Raw genomic sequence first — 5,971 nt, forward strand, 5'->3', positions numbered from 1 at the left:
GCTCCGCCCCCTGTCCGCCGCGCGCTCCCCAGCCCGCAGACCAGACCTGCCCAGCCTCTCCGCCCCCTCAGCCCCCCGCACTGCCCCCGCCGCGGGAGCTGGGTGCGGCCTGCGGCGCCGCAGCCCAACAACGCGCCACCCTATAGGCCCAGCCGGCCCCGCGCCGCCAAACAACGCGCCATGCGATTGGCTGACCGCGAGGGGGGAGAGGGCGGGACTCGCGCGGCGTGGGGGAGGGTAAGGGCGGAGGCTCCGCCTGCGGCCGCTTGGGACCGCAGGGACCAGGTGGGTGCGGTCTCGCCGGCCGAAAGCTCGCAGTGGAGGTTCTGGCCTCGCTGGCCAGCTGGGCGGCAGCTTCGCGCCGGCCGCTGTGCTGGCAGCGCCCGCTCTCCCAGAACCAGTCGTGCGCTCGCTTGTCCCTGGACAGACTCTCGTGGAGGCCCCTGCGGGCCAGGAGCCCGGGTTGGGCTGCACAGCGTCCTAAAGGGCCCCGTTCAGGCCAGAGGGACCCTCGGAGCCCGCGGCCGCGCCGCTCCCTGCCCACCTCGTGCGCTCCTCCAGCAGGCGGACCCTTGGACCCTGCGCCGGTGTACCTGGCCTTGGGCCCCGGGTGGGCGGGGGCACAGGCAGAGTTTGTGGCTGGTGGCCAGGGTGGAGTCAGGACAGCAGGGTCTGTGCTTGGCGATAAGGCTCTACAGACAAGGTGGCTGCCTACTGCCCAGGGCCTGACATGCCGGTGCTGGATGAACAAGCGCCGGTCACATCCGCAGAACCAGTCGTAGGAGTCCAGGCCAGGGCACCTGTCAGTGACCAGGAGGCTAGCCTGGAGACCAGGCCAGCACCTTCCCCTATCCTCACCCTCCTCTTGGCTCATCTGAGTCCCCAAAAGGCCCTGGACACAGAGAAGCAGAGCTTCTTGTTCCCTTTATACCACAGAAAACTGAAGCCAGCAGGGGAAGAGCAGTGTAGAACCCGGGCCTTCTTCCCAGCAGGGACCTCTTTGGCTTTGCCCACAGAAAGGTCAGTGATACTGTCCAGGGTTAATATCTGTGACCTCTGATCTCAGGGCACTTCTGGACAAGACTCCACAATTCTACATCAGTTAGTTTTGTTTCCCTTGCACCCAAGAACAAGGCTTGGTGCTTGCAGCTGTCAGTGAAAGGGGCACCTGGGTGGCTCAGTCATTTAAGTAAGGGGTCTTGATTTCAGCACAGGTCAAGATCCCACAATTCTGGAATCGAGTCCCCCATCTGGCATCGAGTCCCCCATCTGGCATCTTGCTCAGCAGGAAGCCTGCTTCTCTCTCTGCCTCTGCCTTCCACTCTGCCTGCTTGTGCTCTCTTTCTTTCTCTCTCTCTCTCTGACAGATAAATAAATAAAATCTTTAAAAAAAGAAAAAATTATTTTTAAAAGTGAACTGGAAGACATGGAGAAAGTAAATGAAACACAGAGTAACAAGCCTGAGAAGAATGAGCAGAGCACTAGTGAGTTGTGGAACAACTTCAAGAGGCCAAATAAATCTGTAATTGGAGTCCCTGAAAATGGGGATCAGGGGGTGTTTTGGAAGAAAGACAAATACGATTTGAAGATATAATGGCTGAAATTTCCTTTTAAATCTGGTGCAAACTACAAACTCACAAATCAAAGCAACTCAGAAAGTAACTTCTGGCTTGCTACTGGGCTCTGGTAGAAACAGAATGTTTCTATGGGTCATCAAAAGTGACTCTGAGGGGCACCTGGGTGGCTCACTGGGTTAAGCCTCTGCCTTTGGCTCAGGTCATAATCCCAGGAGACTGGGATCAAGCCCTACATCGGGCTCTATGTTCAGCAGGGAGCTTGCTTACCCCCCTCTCTGCCTGCCTCTCTGCCCACTATTACAAATAAATAAATAAATAAATAATCTTTAAAAAAAAAAGTGACTCTGAGGCCAGAATTGCCCATTGCTTGGTCCCATCAGGATACCAGGACATGAGGTCAGGTAGATACATCACAATCTAAGTGTCAGATCCAGGATTGAAAGGATTCATGTAGATGCAGTGGGAGGTGGTCCAGACCCTTGTTCATCTACCTCTAGAGCAGCAGTGGCTATCAGCTCACACCAGTGGTGTCAGGGATTCCCTAAAAACAGTGACAGAGGAGCAAAAAAACCTGTGCTTGGTTCATGGGAAGGTTGGCTCACTATGTTGGTATAGGCTAAAAATGGTCTGCTGTTTCACTGTATCCCCATTCAGCAGCTGCCCTGAAAGTGGTGAGAAGCAGTCACCCCCATAGGCAAAACTTCCAGCAGTAAATCTTGCCATTCACTTCGTGTGGCAGGAGATGTGGTCTGGACTCATGGGCAGTGGCACATGGCTTAACGGGCTGGTTGGGAACCTGGAAGGAACGATCCAAAAGTTTGGGGACAAATAGGTCTGAAGATGAGGCATGTCGATGGACCTCTGGGAATTGGTACAAAGAGTGAAGATCTTTGTATTGCATTTTTCTTAAGATTTTGTTTATTTATTTGACAGACAGAGATCACAAGTAGGCAGAGAGGCAGGCGGGGGCGGGGGGGACACAGACTCCCTACTGAGCAGAGAGCCCGATGCGGGGCTCGATCCCAGGACCCTGAGATCATGACCCGAGCCGAAGGCAGAGGCTCAACCCACTGAGTCACCCAGGCGCCCCTTTGTATTGCATGTTAATATTCACCAGTGAGCATCTACCAGAGAGGCTCTAAAAAAACAAGCAGAGAATGGACTGGCCAATGAGCATAAGCCAGGCTCTGTCCTCTGCCCCCATCATTCTGGCACAGTGCTCTCCCCAGTGAAGTCGTCATGGTAACAGAACGGAGGCCATGTATGAGCCCAGCAGCATGGGCTCCTTGTAACCAAGGCTAATCCAGCTACTGCCACTGCCAAATACATTTGGCAGTAGGCTGTCACCTGTCCCTGCAGGAGCCAACCAGCTACTTGCTGGCAAGTTGATTACCTTGGATCCCTTCTATTCTAGAAAAAGTGATAATTCATGTTCACCGAGACGGCCATGTGTCTGGATAAAGGTTTGCCTTTCTGCCTCTAATTACTTCAGCACTCCTATCAAGAGTTCCCCAAGTGTCTGATCGGTTGACATGGAATCCCACATAACTGCTTTATGGCAAAGGAGGTATGGAAATGGACATGTGACCAGGAATGTACTGTTCCTACCCAATATGTGCCATCCAGAAGTTTCTGGTGTGCTAGAGGGAGGGGCTGGCCACATGTAGATTCAGATGAGACTCCAACTTGGAGATGATCCCCAGGAGGTGGAGTGCCAGCCTCCGTGAAGCAGTACATAGCTACATCAGTCACCACTTTACGAGGTTCTGTCCCTGATACGTGCAATGCCCAATGACCTACTTGAGGAATTTGTGCTTTCTGTTCCGCTGCAGTAAGAGCTGTGAGCCTAGAGATGCTAGGGGTCTCCAAAGAGGACACTTCTACCAGGGGACATAGTCATGTTGAAACTATGGCTGTCGCCTGATCTCGTGCAACAACTTGTGCCAGTGGATTGGTGGGCACAGAAGGGGGTAACCAGAGTTGTAGGGATAATTGACCCTCGTTATTGGTAGGATGTAGAGCTACCTGCTACAGGATAGGGTCAGGCAGGAATGTGGTGCTCAGGTGATCAGCAATCAGAGCAGGCGCTCAGCAGAGTGGGACATCTCTTGGTGCTCCCACCCCCAGTAACTGTAAACAGGCGAGCATGTCACACACCCTGGTAAGGGCCGGCTCCCAGGAGCTCAGACCCTCAGGCATGAACCATCTAGGAGAGCCAAAGTGTTAGCTATGAAGAAATCTAGAATGGGTGGTAGAAAAGGGAGATGTTGAGAATCACTTGTGGTCTGGGGATCAACTACAGCAGTAGGGGCTACAGTTCATCTCTCTACCCATTTCTCAGAAGTTACTCCAGATACTGAGACCCATTAGAATACTGGAGAATTTGTGTCTCAATGGACTGAACTTAATAAGAGGAACAAGTAGATATGAGCAGTTCAAGGGGTGGGCTTAGGAGTCACTGTTGGTGCCCTGCCCAGATTTTCTCTCTGGCTTGGGGCTGGCAGTGGGCCCTACCCAGGTGCCATGAATGTCAGCAGCTAATGGCCCCAGAGCCCTGTCTTCAGTGTCACCCAGCCCAGGAGATCATCTCCTTACTTGGATAGCCAATAACTAGCTGAGCTAGGGGTCCAAAGGCTGGTGCCCTGACCTCAAAGCAGGACCAACTGTGGGACAAATCTCCCTCCAGAGCACCCGTGGGATTCGCTAAAGCTAGACCCCAGCTGAGACCACTTCAATCCTTTGTGTTTTATTTTTAATTTGCCTTATCCTGATTCCCCCATTCAGCTTATCCTGAGAACATTCCCTCTATAGATCCTCGCACAAGATCCCCAGTTCAGGTTTTGCTCCTCAAGAATCTAATCTAAAAAAATTGCATATTAAAAATACTGTCTACAACTCAACACAGAAAAGCAACAGTTCAATTAAGAAATGGACAAAGGAGTTAAACATTTATCCAAAGATGTAAGGTTAGCCAATAAGCACATAAAAAAGATGTTCAAGGGGCACCTGGGTGGCTCAGTGGGTTAAGCCTCTGCCTTCAGCTCAGGTCATGATCCCAGAGTCCTGGGATGGAGCCCTGCATAGGGCTCTCTTGCTCAGCAGGGAGCCTGCTTCTCCCCCTCTCTCTGCCTGCCTCTCTGCCTACTTGTGATCTGTCTCCCTGTCAAAAGAAAAAAAAAAAAAAGGCCTTAAAAGTTCTGGTAATACTCACTAGAGAAAGGGCACTTTAAAAAATTAAAAAAAGGGGTGCCTGGGTGGCTCAGTGGGTTAAGCCGCTGCCTTCGGCTCAGGTCATGATCTCCGGGTCCTGGGATAGAGCCCCGCATCGGGCTCTCTGCTCAGCGGGGAGCCTGCTTCCTCCTCTCTCTCTGCCTGCCTCTCTGCCTACTTGTGATCTCTGTCAAATAAATAAATAAAATCTTTTAAAAAAATTTAAAAATTAAAAAAAAAGATGCTCAATATCACTAATCTTTGGGGAACTACAAATTGAAGTCATCATGAGATATCACTTGATATCCACTAGGACTGCTATAATAAAAAAGAAAAGACTAAGTGTTAGCAAGGATGTGGAGAAACTGGAGCCCCGTGCATTGCTGGTGAGAGTGTGAAATGGTGCAGCCGCTGTGGAAAACGTATGCTGGTCAAAAAAGTCAACAGAGAATTACCATATGACCCAGCGACCCCATTTGGGGTATATACTCCAACGAAATGAAAACAAAGATTCTAAGCGATATTTGTACATCCGTGTCCATTGTAGCATTATTAACAAGAACCCAAAGGTGGAAGCAACTCATATGTCTATTGTCAGATGAACGGATAAACAATGTGGCCCATCAGTACAACGAGATATTATTCAGCCTTTAAAAGGAAGGAAATCCGGGGCATCTGGGTGGCTCAACCAGTTTAGTGTCCGACTCTTGATTACGGTTCAAGTCATGGTCTCGGGGTCATGAGATCAAGCCCCATGTCAGGTTCTATGCTGGGTGTTGGGCCTGCTTAAGATCCTCACTCCCGGGGTGCCTGGATGGCTCAGTGGGTTAAAGCCTCTGCCTTCACTCGGGTCGTGATCCCGGGGGCCTGCTTCTCCTCCTCTCTCTCTGCCTGCCTGCCTACTTGTGATCTCTGTCAAATAAATAAATAAAATCTTAAAAAAAAAAAAAGATTCTCACTCCCTCTGCCTGTACCCCTTCCCCCGCCAAAAGGAAGGAAATCTTGACACATACTATAATGCACTAGAATCATGAAGACACTATGCTAGTGAGATAAGGACAGGTCATTATACAATTGCCACTTATATGAGGTTCCCCAAGCAGTGATGTACATCCTTGCGCTGGGGCCATGCTAATCTCCATATATCATTCCAATTTCAGTCTATGTGCTGCTGAAGCAAGCAC

The 5,971-nt window shown here is 51.0% G+C and overlaps 1 non-coding gene across 1 annotated transcript; it reads right to left on the reverse strand.

The window, feature by feature from the left end:
* Window positions 1-5,866: 5,866 nt before the first annotated feature.
* Window positions 5,867-5,971, reverse strand: LOC116871843. Its single transcript, XR_004383532.1, has one exon. It is a non-coding gene; the product is annotated as a U6 spliceosomal RNA (small nuclear RNA).

Source organism: Lontra canadensis, unplaced genomic scaffold (assembly GCF_010015895.1).
Source record: "Lontra canadensis isolate GAN:19392208 unplaced genomic scaffold, GSC_riverotter_1.0 scaffold1, whole genome shotgun sequence".
Lineage (NCBI taxonomy): Eukaryota > Metazoa > Chordata > Mammalia > Carnivora > Mustelidae > Lontra > Lontra canadensis.